We start from the raw sequence: 18,388 nt of genomic DNA, 5'->3' as shown, positions 1-18,388 counted from the left end.
CTAATTACATGGTAACCATGTTCGCAGTTTATTTCAAAGACAGGCCTATGGGCTAAAAGAATGCAGGCATACCTTCTTTTTGAGCCTGTCCTACATTTTAACAGAGAGCTCTGGTTTAATTTGCATTTCCCTGCGCAGGCTCCATCAACAGAGAGGGAAGTGCACAGAGGCTCAGCAGTGGGTTTCACTAGCTCCATCTTTTTGCATTGATGCTTGTAATGGCATCAGCTAGTCAAACTATTGTGGTACCATAAATTAAAATTACATCCACCCTCACACACCATTGCCTATGGGGGGGGGGAGGAAATTATGCTTCTTTTTTGTGTTTCTGCAAATAAAGATTCATCCCCTTTCCCAATATATTTCACACTATTACAGAGTAAAGGAAATGGAGTGTATGTGTCACACACACACACACACACACACACACAGAAAGAGAGATTGACTTATACATACATACTCAAGTATCGAGATGCATACACATTTTTTCACCAGTTTTTGCCTCCGATAGCAGCTCTGATCTGTGACAGCGTAACAAATAAAGGCCCTTCTTTCCTGATGCAGCTGTTTCTCTACTGTTGGCAGTAATAAAGAAACCAGCATCTAGTCTTGGATGGCTAACAGAGATAAAATTCCCTTCTATTGCATCCCCAAAACATTCTGCACCTTCACACACACACACACAAACACACACAGAGACAGACAGACATAGATGATAGATAGATAGATAGATAGATAGATAGATAGATAGATAGATAGATAGATAGATAGATAGATAGATAGATAGATAGATAGATAGATAGATAGATAGATAGATAGAGATAGAGGATAGATAGATAGATAGATAGATAGATAGATAGATAGATAGATAGATAGATAGATAGATAGATGATAGATAGATAGATAGATAGATAGATAGATAGATAGATAGATAGATAGATAGATAGATAGATAGATAGATAGACAAACACACACGCGCACACACACACACATACACACATATGTGTAGACAGCTATCAGCCATGTTAAACCTACTGGATGCAGCTCTTAGAGTTCAACAAATTGTCAATGCTACAATTCACATCTACAGCATATGAGCGCAAATTCTATTGAATGCAACATTTACTTTTAATTGGATAATTACTCTTTGGGAACTTTGGAGAAAACCTCTTGCCAGATATTCTAGATTTTCCAATTTAGAATGCCTATAACTTCCTAGACACTTACCAGTTTCCCTGCCTCGTTCAATTTTTCATACCTTTGGAAAAATTCTTCATATTAACTTTCTAGATAGATAGTGAAGGTTGGCTACCATTCATCTAATATGTGGAAATAAGTCTACCTGCTAGAAGAAAAATGGGATGAAAATAAAAACAGACTTAAGAGAGTGTCCTGCAAGAGCGGGGGGAATGAGTGTGTCCTGCAAGAATGGGGGCATTAGAATGACAGCACCTAACCAATCTTGGTTAATTTCATGAAGTTAGCAACCACAGGCTTGGTAATACCTGGCCTGGAAACATTAGGAAATCCCAGGGTTACAGTGGTAATCCCACAGAACATGGGTGTCAAACTCACAGTGTCACATTGCTGTCACATGATGTATCATAACATTTTCCCCTTCATAGAGCTGGGGTTGGAGTGACCTGAGCATGACGCATTCTGTCTATGGGCTGTTTGACACTCCTGCCATAGAAGGTTGTAGCAAACATTTTCAATAATATTGACTAAAAAAATGCATGATTAGTCATCAAGAGTTAATCTTAAGGTAAAGGAAACCACAACAAAAGCAATGTCATTCTTTTCATCAAATGAAGCCTATGCCAGGCTCCCTTAGGTGAACATTTCTAAATGGACAGTTTGGGGAATGAAAAGTTACTGGATCTTCTCTAAGAGAGAAAAACCATCCATCTTTTGGGACCCATCAGAATAGAATAGAGTGATTTTCTTTTGAGCAGATCTGACAGACTTTAACAATTACTTGAGTGTGTATCAGCTTGCTCTATTGTTAAAATAATCCATTGGTACTGTTATTATAGCATCCCTGACATTAGAGATAAGGCAAGTGGAATTTAAGGAGAGTTTTTTTTCTTCATATGTGATACCCAAAGAAGTCCATCTGATGCCCACTTTGTTTGCTTTAATGTGCAATGTTAAATTTTGGTATTTTAAAATTTGTAGATGGATGATTAGAAGTTGTCTTTTCATTCTTTCATTTCACAAATTTTTTACTTTCATTATTCATTCTACTATATTTTAAAATTGTAATGTAGAACTCTCATTTAATAAGATTAAAGAAATTACATAAACCAACCTTGTCTCACTACAACCATAGACCTACAAGATGCAGGTCACTTCTTGCTAACTCCTTCCTCAATTATAGTAGAAAAACACTTAACACAAATATATCCCAAAGTCTTGGGTAGAAAGATTATTTTATAATATCTTGCTCTTTTAATTAGTGTTTCAGTGTTTCCAAATTTTAATTTAAAACAGATTTAATTAAGAGGATATTATTTTTCATAAAAATGATGCATGTGTGGGGAAAGCCTGTGGTATCAATAAAACCAAATAGTAGGAGAAATGCATCTTCATACGCTGAAACTTACTGCCACAAACTAGATTGATGGCCAACAAGGGGAGGGGGCACCAGAGTAATGTGGGGTTATCAATAACAACTACTCATGGTAGCTGTATTATCTCACAGATCAGAAGCAAAGGAGGAAATTTGAATGGGAGGTTATCATCATTACTTGCCATATCTCATTTGTGGGCTTGCTAGAAAGTGGGAGCCATTGTAATGAAATATTTCCTGAAAAAAGGATTCAGTATAGCCCACTACAGATGATCTTATGTAATTAACTCTGAAAGATTTAACTAAAACTTACTTAGTTCTTATGTAATGCAAGGCAATATATTATAAGAGGTCCAGTGTAGCTCAAATCTACTCCCTCAGCTGAGCCTGGCCAAGTCACTTTTATAACTCAGGGATCCTATTTCATTAACTGTATTCATATAATATGTTTAATCAGGTTAGTCAAAGACCTAGCAACTACAATTGCATAATATGCTAAACTTGATTGGTTTGAATAATGGTGGTATTTCAATTAGGCATAACCAAGTCCATTTACTTAATGTATGATTCAGTTGATGTCTGAACTGAGAAATGAGTTGTTTTAGTAAAGACATTCAGTGTATTCTGTGAACACAGTCCCTAACTAGCTCCAGAATTTTGAGATAAATTTGCACAGGATGAAAACACTGAACTACTTATCAAAGATCGCCTTAAAGTATCTAAGAAAGGCAATCTCCTTTTACAATTTGCTTAGACAGCTTCTTTAGTTGCTAAACTGGGATCAAAGTGAAGAATGTGGATTTTCTTTGTTCTCTTCTGCCTAATCTTCCACCTAAATCTACCTCCCTATAATTTAATGCCATTGTTTGTTTTCTTTTATCTTGGCCTTCATCTATTAAAAGTCATTGTTATTAGGCATTTATCTTGTTTTTGTCTCTTTGGGAGAATAACCTGACATGAACTATACAAATGGCATCCAAATTTCTATGCTCATTTTTTTCACACTTGCCCCATTGTTTCGGCAGTGGCCTCATAACAAAGCTTTGCATCATTTCCCCTCCCACCCTCCCCTAATCAGTGTGCCGTGTAATTGTTTTGTTTAGGAAAATATTCCCCAGATCGGCGTCTTGTTCCAAACAATTCTGCTCTTCCATGCTGCATTTGCCATCTACTGATCTAATACCTATACTTACAATCTGAATCTTTTGAAACTGATTCCATTGTTCACCATTATTTATTATGCTTCCTATTGTTTCCAGATGGTGCAAAGAAACAATAGATTCATTCAATTCTTTGAAAAAATGAACTGAAATTAATGGCAATATTGGGCTCTTCTCTTCCCCATGAGGGAGTTGCAAAAGTTTTGCACTTCCTTTCCTTTTGTATCTGCATGGAATACAACAAGTTTGCTTTATCAACAATACACCTGCCAGGCTGCAAACCACCAAATTCAAAATTAATTTCCATGTTCCTATTGAAAGCACTTAGATCATTATCAGATTCTTATTTCATGCTATTCAGGAGGCGTAGTGATGGTGATGTAAGCTTCTGTTTATGAAGTTGTCTTTTGCTGAATACAATCATTTGGTCCAGAACTAACTTATCTGGTAGCCCTTCCCCAGCCTCTTAGGCAGAGTTATTTCCCAGCTGATGTCCATTAGAAAAGGCATTCTGAGACTTTTTCTTGTCAACACCTTCATAATCTGAGTCACAATTTGTAATGTCTACATTCCAACAATCAAAGCATCCAGATACAGATGTGTCACCTTTCTTTTGCCCAGTATCCAAGAAGTAAAATGGCAGAGAAGACATTTTCAATCACTCATATTCCTTTGTCAGTGTAAGATGCCCTACATTTGTTTCTGAAGCTGGGAGAAAAAGCAGTACAGACTAAATTAATGTTGCCAATAAGATGAACAGTAGTATGGCCTGGGGAGAAAACAAAATAGCCTCAGGAGTTGGTCCAGGTTGTAAGAAGGGTTTGCAGATCTAGACCGAGAGATGCAGGAGATCATATTTTGTCCACAAAGCAGATGTTTTCCTTCTATGTTTTCATTAGAAATACAACAAACTGAACTTGACACTAAAATATTTAAGGAATTTAATCTGTGACGTTTACAATATGATCAGGTCTAATATACACTTTCTAAGACAGCCTCCCTCTATTTAGGTATGTTTGCAAAGGATGGATTTCATCTCCCAAGACTTCCCAAGCAACATGACTAATGTTAAGAATTCTGGGAATTAAAATTAATATATAAATGTATCTGGAGATCCTCAAATTGTAGAAGGCTATCCTACTCTAAATCTAATTTTTAGAAAGACTTGCTGGCTGGGAATTCAGAGAGATATGGTGCCTGAAAGACTGGAAATTGAGAATATTGTAGCCCTGGCACATCTGATGCCCCAGGTTCTGGTATAAACTTGAAATTAAATTTCTATTATTATTATACAATTGTATCACAGCGGCCAGTTGTTTCGCCGGATTTGGCATTGGTTACTAGTCGGGCCCCACCCAGGGGCCTAGGACGTTGTAACATATTTTTGTAATATGCGTGCAGATCCAAGCAGTGCAGCTTTTTGCATTTGACTGATGGTGATTTTGTCAATTTTTAACTGTTTTAAATGTAATTCCAGTGCTTTTGGAATAGCACCCAGTGTGCCAATTACCACTGGAATTACCACTGCTGGTTTGTGCCATAGTCGTTGAATTTCGATTTTTAAGTCCTGGTATTTTGCAATTTTTTCATGTTCCTTCTCAGCGACCCTGCTATCACATGGTATTGTGATGTCTATGATTGTGACCTTATTTTTCTCAACCAATGTGATGTCTGGTGTATTATGTGCCAGTATTTTGTCTGTTTGTATGCGAAAATCCCACAAGATCTTGACTATCTGATTTTCGGTGACTTTTTCAGGCTGATGTTCCCACCAGTTTGTTGCTGTTTTAATATTATAATTTTTGCACAAATTCCAATGGATCATTTGTGCTACTGAATTGTGCTGCAATTTCTAATCAGTCTGCGCGATTATTTTACAGCAGCTGAGTATGTGATCAATAGTTTCAGCAGCTTCTTTGCAAAGTCTGCATTTGGCATCATCAGAGGATTATTATTATTATACAATTGCATCACAGCGGCCAGTTGTTTCACCGGATTTGGCATTGGTTACTAGTCGGGCCCTACCCAGGGGCCTAGGACAGCGTAACGTATTTTCGTAATATGCGTGCAGATCCAAGCAGTGCGGCTTTTTGCATTTGACTGATGGTGATTTTGTCAATTTTTAACTGTTTTAAATGTAATTCCAGTGCTTTTGGAATAGCACCCAGTGTGCCAATTACCACTGAAATTACCACTGCTGGTTTGTGCCATAGTCATTGAATTTCGATTTTTAAGTCCTGGTATCTTGCGATTTTTTCATGTTCCTTCTCGGCGACCCTGCTATCACCTGGTATTGTGATATCTATGATTGTGACCTTATTTTTCTCAACCAGTGTGATGTCTGGTGTATTATGCGCCATATTATTATTATTATTATTATTATTATTATTATTATTATTATTATTATTTAAAAGAAAATCAAGAACATCTATTAATCGAAGTAAAGATCAAAAATCTATTGAATGTCCAACAGACGAAACAAGAATGCAGAAAAGATGTGATAAAATCAAGAATAGAGAGTTGGCAGAACAAAGCATTGCATGGCCAATTTCTGGAAAAAATAAAAGATAAAGTGGACAGTGAACAAACTTGGTTATGGTTAACAACAGGTACATTAAAGAAAGAAACAGAGTCACTAATCCTGGCTGCGCAAGAACAAGCTGTCCGCACAAATGCCATTAAGGCCAAAATCGAAAAATCCTCTGATGATGCCAAATGCAGACTTTGCAAAGAAGCTGATGAAACTGTTGATCACATACTCAGCTGCTGTAAAAAAATCACGCAGACTGATTATAAATTGCGGCACAATTCAGTAGCACAAATGATCCATTGGAATTTGTGCAAAAATTATAATATTAAAACAGCAACAAACTGGTGGGAACATCAGCCTGAAAAAGTCACCGAAAATCAGATGGTCAAGATCTTGTGGGATTTCCTTATACAAACGGACAAAATACTGGCGCATAATACACCAGACATCACACTGGTTGAGAAAAATAAGGTCACAATTATAGACATCGCAATACCAGGTGATAGCAGGGTCGCCGAGAAGGAACATGAAAAAATCCCAAAATACCAGGACTTAAAAATCGAAATTCAATGACTATGGCACAAACCAGAAGTGGTAATTCCAGTGGTAATTGGCACACTGGGTGCTATTTCAAAAGTACTGGAATTACATTTAAAATAGTTAAAAATTGACAAAATCACCATCAGTCAAATGCAAAAAGCTGCACTGCTTGGATCTGCACGCATATTATGAAAATACGCTACGACGTCCTAGGCCCCTGGGTGGGGCCCGACTAGTAACCAATGCCAAATGCCACAGTCTCTCTCTGTGTGTGTCTGTGTGTGTGTGTATTTCCATTAAGAAACAGATTCTGAGAGAATATGTTCAATATATTTATATAGAAATGTGAGTTTTCCTGAAGTTTTTGTTATGAGGTGGTGGTGATAGCCTGGTTTCCTGGACAAAAAGAACTGAATGTATTCACTCATGAACCCATATTAATATGATATGAACCAGAAACTGGCTACTTTTCCTAGTCATCCTTAGAACTAAATAAACTGCATTTGATTCCTAATTAAATAGGGTGCATGGGCATGACAATTTTATGCAAGCCATTGGTGATATAAACAAGATGTTTAACACATAAGGCACAGACATGTGTCCCTTTTAGTGTGAGGAAAATATAAAATAGTTAAAAATATAGAAGACATAAAATATGGGACATAGGCAAGGAATGCTGAAGTACCTTGCTTTCCCCTTCCTTTATTATAAAGTCATCTGTTTTTTTTTCAGATCACCTTTCTGACACATTTGTCCATATTGATTAGATGCTTTTACAATGACATTGTCTGACCTGTCGAAATCCATCAATTTCTCTTCAGCTGATGCTTGATTCCCAAGCTCCTGGAACTTCTAACAGTGAAGGATAACTACTATTCATGGAAGCTTCTCTTTCTCTCTCTGCCTTTCTCCCTCCCCACAGATCAATATTCATATACATATTAAATCTGTATTAGTGATACTTTTCAGTATGTTCTTTTAAATGGCCTCTATAACTTTATTTTCTCCCCCCTTTTCTACAGCACTGAATATATATATAAGTATTATTTCAAGCTTGCATATCTGATTCCCTATTCCCTGTTTGCTTGGGTAAAATAATTGGCATTTGTTGCATGTTAAGATAAATGCATATTCCCAATAGCTTTCAATATGTTTCCACTTGGTATAAGGAAAATTCATCTGTTAAATGTTTTAATCATAGTACTTTTTTTTTTAAAAAAAAGAACACCCTGTTTGTTGGGGAAAGGATATCTTAATTGTTCCCAAGACATTGATAATCCATTTCTGATGGACATTGGGTTAAACTAATAGGCAAGAAATCTACAGCTAAATTGGATTGGGTTTTAGCTGAGTAATGAACCTCAAACTTCTGAAGTTCAGAACTTGTCAAGTTGGGCAGATTATCACATCAGAATTTACAGTGAGTCTTTAAAACTGATCTTCTTGCCTCTTTGCAAAAAAAAGGTGCAATCAATTGTCACCCCAGAAAAAAAAAGAGGAGACAAAGAGTTATTTGAGTTGATTGAAGATTTCTGGGCTAACAAACAGAAGACATCCATGAAATTTTTCCTGATTTCTCTTGAGTATAGGAGATGACATATTGTTAAAGCAAACAAGAGCAGCAGCAATATCCAAGTATGCCTCTGTTATAATTTGTTTCATTTCTTTCCAACACATTCAAATCATTCAATAATTCCACAATTAGACTACCTATAAATACATTCCTTCACTTTTCAATATTCAGGCTTTGATAATTGTGATATATGTATCTCAAAACACCACTCAAAACCTTAATTTTTGCAGCAAGGCCATAGATCTGAAGCAGAAAAGGAGGTGACTTCAAGTGCAAACTAAATAGAAAACATGTTGAATCCTATTTAACTGTTGGAATTATAAGGTTTGAATTTAGATGCAAAGACATTTGAAATAATTTACATTTAATTTTTTCTTGAAGACATTTCACTTCTCATCTAAGAAGCTTATTCAGTTCTGAAGTCAGAAAAGTCAGAACTGAAGAAACCTCTTGCTTAAGAAGTGAAACATCTTCAAGGAGAAACAAAGAAAGTCCAGTTGCCTTTTGAAAAAACATCTTCAGGATAATCATGACTTGGATGACTGAGAATTTCTAGAGCAGTGATGGTGAAACTTGTAGGCACTGAGTGCCCAAACTGGAACGCACATGCCGGAGCCCTGGAAACTCAGAAACCAGCTAGCCAGTGCACATGCATGCACCAGCCAGCTGGTCTTTGAGTTTCTGGGGCTCCAGCACACACAAAGACCAGCTGGCCAGAGTGCATGTGCATGCCGGAAACCAGAATAACAGCTGGCGATGGTGCACATGCCCACAGAGAGGACTCTGCATGCCACTCCTAGCACATGTGGCATAGGTTCACACATTGGCTCTATAGACACAATCATGACACTAGTTCATCTAGTCTAGGACTGTATCACGAAGTGGCCCACCAACTATATTTTAAAAAGATGCAAATATGGTCAAGGCAGTAATAGTCCTTTTTAATTATTGTATCCACAACTGTATATAAGGTATTCTGCTGGCAAATAATGTTATGATAAATATAGAACACTGAGAGACACCATAAACTGTTAACATAAAAATACGCAACCACTTTTTTCAAGTCCATTTTCAGGCCCTCTCATAAAATTAAACATCCTGATTATTAAAGACATGCTGGCTATCATCACCAGGGATTAAGGGGATTGAAATTCAGTGCAGCTGCAAAATATCAAGGTGAGGAATGCTCATAAAGATACTAGGAAAGACATTTAAGAGACACCTCAGGACAATATGAAACAAAAAGTAGATACAGTATGACTTCATTTGTCCAAATGGGATTGGAGGGCATCCAAAATAATTCAAATAATCAAATGCTGCAATAAAGGTAAGTGCTATTTGCACAAGTGTTACCATGACCCAAGAATACGTGGATGTCACACAATATTTTTGGATAACTAGACACTTCAGATCTGTGCTGAGGATTGTTGCTGAGGATAAGCTACGTTATGAAACTGTGATGACCTTTTAGAGTTTTCTGAAGCTTTGTGCTTGAAGAAAAGAACTGCTTATGTTCCAGGGGCATTATTGCACTCTGAAAGAATAGATGTTCCTTTTGAAAAATTAAACCAAGAGGTCTCTGAATGGATAAGTTCTGGCAGAATTCCAGGTATCTTCATGCAGTTCCTTAATAACATTTTCTCCTGAAGGTGAACATCTTATACTTCCATAAGGTAGTGTAGCAAATGCATTTGTCAACATCAAATACCTTGTGGGACTAATAGATGCTTAGATCAAAAGTAAAACTTGACCATAGTTAATGTGCCCTAACTCACTGGTTCCCAGAATTCTGACGGTGCTGGAGATGCAAAGATTGGTTAGGAAGAAATAGTGATGTTCAAATTCTTCACAATTCAAATTCATCTTAATTCAGAATTGAATTGGAGATGTTATAGTGGGGTCCCTGGAGAGTGCAGTTCCCCAAGACACTCTGGGAAAATTCTAAATGCATTTCGGTATTTTAGCTGAGCAAATTCCGAGCCACTCAGTAGATCAGTAGATAACTCTACAGTTCATGACTACAATGATCAAAATTGTGTTTTCTTGCTCTGACATTGTGTAGTTTTATGAGCTGTCATTTTAAGGAACTGAAAGCAGATGTTTCTTCCTATTGTCACATTTTATGATGTATTCCTGAAAGCTGTTTTTAAAAAAAAAAACTAATATAAGGTTCTAAATTTCTTCATATTAACTAACGAAACAATTTGAACTTTTATTTGATTGAAGTTCTTTTTGCCATGTTGTCACAGACAGGTGGCATCAAATATTCCCTTTCCCCCACTTTGATGGCATAAATACTTCAGTGTCCTACTGCTAAGAGATATCAATCAAGTCAAAGGTGCAAAAATGGGTTGTTATCCAGGTGCTGGGGTGACTGCAAAAACTAAGGCTTTAGTTCACAGTCAATCAGTAAAGAATGCTTTCAAAGTCAATAATCGGCTGCTACATGTACCTCTTGCAGAGTTATTACTGCAGAGATCATAAAGTGGAACACAGCACTTCAGACAGAATTGTAAGAGGCTGCGTTTTTCAGATCATTTTTTTAAAAAAATTGATGGTTATATTGCAAATAAAAAAGATTGCCATCCAAACTGATATAAAGATCAACTTTCTGTGCAGGACACAGGAGTGTCAAGGTAATGCAAAATCTGTCTTTCCCATGTAGGGACTACCAGCAGCTCAAATTAAGAGGAACATTTGGGAGCAACTAAGAGAAGCTTGAATAATAGGAATTACAAGGACTCAGAATCCATTTTGGTTGAATGTCTCCTTTCCAAAACTAAGGCATCTTTTAAAGTTAATTCTCTTCTAATTGTATAATATTCTGCTTGTTGTATTAACAATAATAACCATCTAAGTATTCATCCACAATAATATCATCCTCTATAAATCCTTTGCTTTTCATAGATTTTCTGCTCCCTAGAAGTTGAATAGACTGTACCTACTAGTTTGTTACCTACTAAAATAATGTTTAGCCTAACAAAGAGAAGACTTAGGGGGTGACATGATAGTCATCTTCCAATACTTGAAGGCTAGGTAAAGTACATTGATTTATTCTCCATAGCACCTGAGATCAGGACCAGAATCAATGGATGGAAGCTTATCACAGGGAGATCCAGAAATTAGAAATGAGGAATTAAGGAGGAATTTCCTGACAGTGAGAACAACTAATTAATGCAACTCCTTGCACTCCAGTGTTGTTGGTCCTAAAGATTGGGCAATGATTTGTCTTGGATGGTGTAAGGCCCTCTGCTTTAAGCAGGGCATTGGACTAGAAAACTATCAAGGTCCCTTCCAGCTGTATGATTCTATGATACTCCCCAACTTGCTTTAAAGTTTGACATAGGAAAAGAATGATGAGCAGAATTTATTTAAATTTCATTTCCTGCGCTTCTGTCATTTATTTTCAAATGACAAAAACACATTGAGAAAGGTAGATGTTTCTTGGATCAATGATGTTTTATTTACTTCTGTGAGGAAGAATGTGGAGAATGCAGATTTTACAGCATTGCTAGAGAGCAAGGGCAAGAAATGCAATTTCTGATCACGGCTTAACAATGACATATTAAATAATTTGTTTATGGAAAGGAGATGAGATGTGGGAAGAAGAGATCATTTGCTAGATTTTAAGAGAAGGTGATATGCCTATACACATACATACATACATACATACATACATACATACATACATACATGTATATATATCACAAGCATCCTGCAGTGAATAGTCATATATATGTTTACGTAGTTTTTAGTGGGTGTAGGTATGCTGGTCTTGTTGTATTCGCGTCTTTTCCCATGTAAGATTGAGATTGTCTTGGCAATGTTTCAGCGAGCTCTCACTCGGCATCTTCAGGCTGGGTTTTGGGCTTAAAGCGTGGTCGGAGCTGCCGTCTTTCTATAAATCTTGGGGGGGGGGTGGAGTGCTGGCTTTGTTTCAGTAAGTGGAATGATTGGTTGTGTGGTTGAATCATGATTGGTAGATTGGTGCTGGCTGTGTGTCTGTTGTTGTTTCATGTTGTAGTGGCCTAGGTGGTGGGTGGGGCTCATTTGTTGACTAGGGCTGGTTTCCAGATGACTGGTAGGTGGGAGGTATCATCACATTTATTCATGTTGTGGGGGTGTTTCTCTATTTCGATAGCTTCCATAATTATTCTCTTGTTGAAGTGTTCAGTTTTGGAGATTCACCTGGTTCTTTCAAAATTAATTTCATGTCCTGTAGCTTTAAGGTGCTGGAAAAGGGAGAAGTTTTTTTTCTTTTTTTCTTACTGCGTTCTTGTGTTCTGTGATGCATGCATTTATTCTCCTGTTCATTTGTCCTATGTATGTTGCAGGGCAGAGTTTGTATGGTATTTTGTAGACTCTTTGGTTTTCTAGCTGGATTTTGTCTTTGGGGTTTCTTAAGATGTTAAAACATACATACATACATACATACATACATACATACATACATACATACGTGTGTGTGTGTGTGTTTTATTCAGGCTTGAGTTTTCGGCTTAAAGCGTGGTCGGAGCTGCCGTCCCTCTACAAACCTTGGTGGGGGTGAGTGGAGTGCTGGCGTTGTTTTAGTAAATGGATTGATTGGCTGTGTGGCTGTATCATGATTGGTAGATTGGTGTTGATTGGTGCTGGCTGTGTGTCTGTTGTTGTTTTGTAATGGCCTGGGTGGTGGATGGGGCTCGTTTGTTTACCAGGGCTGGTTTCCAGATGTCTGGCAGGCGGGAGGCATCGTCATGTTTATTCATGTTGTGGGCTAGCTGATGAGAGCTAAATAGCTTGAAATAGATCTATACTAGTCTTCCTTTATTTATTTATCAAATGCAACACACACACACACACACACACACACACACGTCTTGTTGTATTCAGGTCTTTTCCCATGTAAGATTGAGATATTGAGATTGTCTTGGCAACATTTCAGTGAGGTCTCACTCGCCATCTTCAGGCTGGGATTTGGGCTTAAAGCAACAGGGCATGAAATTGATTTTGAAGGAACCAAATTAATCTCCAAAACTGAACACTTCAACAAGAGAATAATTATGGAAGCTATCGAAATAGAGAAGCACCCCCACAACATGAATAAACGTGATGATACCTCCTGCCTACCAGACATCTGGCAACCAGCCCTAGTCAACAAACAAGCCCCACCCACCATCCAGGCTGTTACAACACAAAGCAGCAATGGACACACAGCCATCACCAATCAGCACTAATCTAACAAACATGATACAACCACACATCCAATCAATCCACTTGCTGAAATGGGGCCAGCACTCCTCTCACCCCCACCAAGGTTTGTAGAGAGACGGCAGCTTCGACCATGCTTGAAGCTGAAAACTCCAGCCTGAAGATGGCGACTGAGACCTCACCAAAACATTGCCAAGACAATCTCAATCTTACATGGGAAAAGACCTGAATACAACAAGACGTGTGTGTGTGTGTGTGTGTGTGTGTGTGTGTGTGTGTGTGTGTGTGTATACCTACAACCGTGTAGGTATCTACAAAAACAAATATCTTACCTCTATGGGGAGGAAACCTTCCTGCTCACCAGGACCTATGAGAAACTTGAAGTCCGAAGTGCCACCATCTTATGTGACCTCACATTAATACGCAACTCCCTTCTTTAGACCCTGTACAGGATATGACAGTAGGCAAGGAAGGAATACATTGAATAGCTTTGGGGCTAACACACAACCATGTTTTACCTCAATATAAAGAACCTGTCCTGTTGTGAAGTAGTTGAATCAATTTCACAAATCTCCTCAGGCATCCATAACTTCTCAGGATGATCCAGAGAATCTCCCTGTTTACTGTTTATAGTGTCAAATGCCTTTGACAAGTCAGTGAAGACAGAGTGAGAAGACTTGTTCTTCTGGATGCAAATTTCCTACAACTGCCTCACAGCAAATATCACATTTTCTGTACTCTACAAGCATGAAATAAAGCATGCGAGGGGGGAGAAAATGGGAGAAGATACAGACCATTAACAATTGTGAGGTTGGCTGGTGCCATGAGACCCCCTCCCTTTGCCTGTGTCAACTAACTTTTAGCAAAATTAGTTTAGTAATTTAATTGTCCTTACCTCCTTAATTTTTTAAAAATAAATTTTTAATTCTAAAATGTTAAATCTAGCAGTTTACATGCTATTTTATAGCTTGATGTTTTATTGTACACCGCCCTCTTTGAGTGAGATGGGCAGATCAACAATATGGTTATATAAATAAATAAACTTTTTGGCGAGCCCCATTTAAGTATCACATCACAGAGCCAACTTCTTGTTGGCCTGCAACCCCTCATGAGTTTTGTCTTTTAAAACGTAGGTGTTTGGGGATGTAGAAAATTATCTCGCCTGTGCTTTTCATGGCTGGGCAGTATTAAAGACAGTAGAAATAGACAACTAACAAGGGAACATCTTTACAAGAGGGCAAGGAAGCGTTTAGACCTGTGTCTCTTTCTTCTTCTTTCTCCCTCGCACACCCCCACACATACATCAGTACCCCCACTGTGCCAGGCTTCAGCTGAAATCACCAAGATACTTAACAAAATATCCTCTCTGGCTGCCTTACATTCACTCTTCAAGACAACACCAGCACCCCACACCTCAAAGGTTTGTTTTTTTTTTGGCAAGGGCAGCACCCTAACCAAGGCAAAATGAAAAGGGGTGCTTGTACATGAGCATGTGAAATTTAGGACTGATCGGATTGGCATCTTTACTATCAGTTTCCTTAGTAAGGCCTAGTATAGGCCCAAAGAGCCCCTGGATAAATTGTATTTTCCAAGGTTAATTAAGCTGTCTTGAGCTTCTGCATGAAGTGGGGGGACAAACTGGCACTTTGCAGCGTTTTCTGAAGCCTGCTGTCGACATTACAGTCCCTGCTGCTTTTAGCTGTATCGATCGGATGCCTGACCTGTAAAATCCTTGAGGGCGAAAAAGGCTGCAAGCTTACTGGAGCTTTCCATGGAAGCTTCAGGACAGCTTGTGTAGTCAAGTACAATTACCTGTCCCTCCAGGAGAGCCAATTAGTTCACAAAGAGCTGGAGCAGAACAAATGTTTGGTGTGTGATTTTAGAATCTTTACAGGGTGAAGGCAAAGGGGGACGGGGAGAGGAGGGGGAGCTTTGTTCTCCTCATTCTTTTGTTTCTAATGGTATCATGATTGTCCAACTTGTGTGGAAAATGTCTGCCTGTGTGTGTGTGTGTGTGTGTGTGTGTGTGTGTACATGTCCTTGTATGCCTGCAGATCTCTGAGAATCTGTTGAGCAAAAAGCTATTTAGCATTAGGCACGATTAGAAGAACAACAATAACGGGTAAAAAGAGTAATAATTGCAGCAACAATGGTTTTGTTCCAAATCCCTGATGTAAGGAACACTTTACAATTAAAGAGCCGCCTGCTTACAATTCTGATATGTCTGCAGAACTTCCTCTGGCACTAACCTTTTGCTAATTCTCACCCTGTAGACCTGACAACTAGGATTAGAGTGTATCAATAGCTGAAAAGAAAGCTAAAAGCTAGTCTGATTTTCTCCTTCATACTTTGGGTAGAAAGCTGTTAATATGATTTTTTGACCTTTGGTGGTCAAAATAAGAGCAGGGCACTAATAACCTTTTGAAATCCTCTACCAAATTTTTTGGCAGAGAAATCAGTTGGGTAGTTTTGCCAAATTCCAAGCAAAGAAGAAATCGTTCAATAATTTCTCAGACTCTGCTTAGTTGTGGCAATAGTATAACTCCTACAAAACTCCAGTGGGAGACATTTATGGTGACTGGGATTTAATTGATGAATGGAGAACCGAGGAAATGGCATATCTAGAAAATAAAACTGTACAGTGAAAAAGAAGACATCTTCTCTCACATAGCTACCTTGGGTATTTCGTAAGTAAGCAAGCACAGGAATGCAAAAGGTGGTTTTTTTCCCCTTAATTTCTCCAAAATTTCTCTTTTTGTTACAGTTTCTAAAACAAATTTTCTTTCATCAAACTGAATGAGAGAGAAAAAAAACATGAGAATTTCTTTATTTGGTCTTTGGTCTTGCATTTCCCAAACTTGAAGTTATATCATCTAAAATAGTTCAGCTCAGAGACTGGTCATTAAGAAATTTCTTAATGGGGTAATGAATGATGAAACACCAGCAACTGCTTTTGAGGCTTTGAATTTTGTCCTTGTGGAATGAGACACACAGTCTTAATCAAAGGTTTACTGTGACTGCATTCAATAGATTTGTCCAATAGGTGGCATTATTCCATATTCTTCTTTCTTAGATTCTGTGATTTCCCCCCCCCCCCCCCATGTACTTTGGAGAAGTTTCTGAAAATTTCAAGCCTGTAATGGAAACTTGTGGCTCTGAAACAATTTTCATATCATTAATAAAAGGTTGTTCCTTTCACTAGTACAATCTGTAGCTTTTAGTGTAATTAGAAATTATTCATAAAATAGACATCATGTTCTAATGCATGACAAATGTTTCATTTTGTTCATTTTTGTTTCATCTGTAATCATCATGATCCTTGAATTGCACTGACTTTATGAAGGCTATCAAGCAATCACTACAGCCAACAATGATCCAAACTTGGATCACACATCTCTCACCCTATGATAAAATATTTAAAAAATAATGAATGTCTTTCTGTGATATAAATACATTAATAATCAGAATCATATTAGAGTAGACAATGAGTCTTAATCTTGAGATGAAAACATTGAGTGGTAAGAAAATGAGCTAGAGATTACTAAAAAAACAAAAATCCTGTACAGGTATCCCTTCTAAATCACAAAAATGCAAAACGATGAAATGTATGTCATGATACCACACACTGCCTACTCTCAGAAATTCACAAACTTGCATGCAGATATATACTTTTCTATCAAATATAAGAGAGATGGAATTTGTGTCATGATATTTATTTATCACTTGCCCCTCTTGTCTTCCAATTACAAGTTTAATGAATGAAGGCTCAGGATGATGTGTCTCATAATAATGTTGTAGGATCCAATATGGGTTGGTCACCAGGACAAGAGGTTTTGTCTTCCAAGCTTTTGGACTCGTGCTGGAGCCCAGCTTTAGGGAATATCTCTCTAAGCAGAGTGTGTGCTGTTCTGTGTGTGGTATTTATGTGGTGCCTGTCGTATATGGCTTTTGAAATGTTGATTGGGGTGGTTGATGACTGGCTATTAAGTCACTGACTGTCGTTTGCTTATACTGTCTAATCCTCACCTTCCAAGTACTTGATAAGGTGGTGGTAAATCAGCACTCCGGTTGATTGACAAAGGGCCCGTTTCCCAGAATCCAATCACTTCCCTGGCTGTTTTTGTGCCTGCTCGTCCAACAATCTTACTAGCTGCAGCTATTAAGTGAAAAACAGCCAGAGAAGCAATTGAAGCCTGGAAATAGACCCCTTGTTAAAGAAGAAAAATATATTTTAGCAATATATTTTAAACTGTTAGCTACAGTTTAAGATATAAATATTAACATAAAATTATTAAGTTTTCATCCATAATTGAATATAACATTGAGAACAGAACCACTGTTTATTTGTTATATGATAAGTTTCAATCTTAAGCTAACTATTAATATTAAAGACTCTTTGTGTATTTATTGTGTGTGTATGTATGCTCATACATAGAATGCAGTTTTGCAGGCTAATTCTGCCCACTGCCAGGAGTTTAATCCTGACCAACTCATGGTTGATTTAGCCTTCCATCCTTCTGAGATCAGTAAAATGAGGAGCCAGATTGTTGATGGTAATATACTGACATTGTAGACTGCTCAGAAAGTGCTGTAAAGCACTATAGAATGGTATATAAGCCCAAGTGCTATTGCTATTGCTATCTCTACCTCAGTCGTAGGTTTCAAATCCCATTCCAACCGTTTGGTTGGAACGGGCCCCGCAGTATCCACATGGATGGACGCAGCGCGCACATGTGTCTTAGTGCCTCTGTGAGCTTCCACAATGTCCAGCTGCTCCATGGAGCATCGTGTATGCGCTGTATGTGCCATGTCTGTATGTGGAA

This window comes from Thamnophis sirtalis, unplaced genomic scaffold (genome assembly GCF_051295495.1).
Source record: "Thamnophis sirtalis isolate CommonGarterSnake01/CBP01778 unplaced genomic scaffold, rThaSir2_p1.2 scaffold_6, whole genome shotgun sequence".
NCBI classification, from domain to species: domain Eukaryota; kingdom Metazoa; phylum Chordata; class Lepidosauria; order Squamata; family Natricidae; genus Thamnophis; species Thamnophis sirtalis.
Note: the sequence above shows the minus strand (reverse complement) of the source record.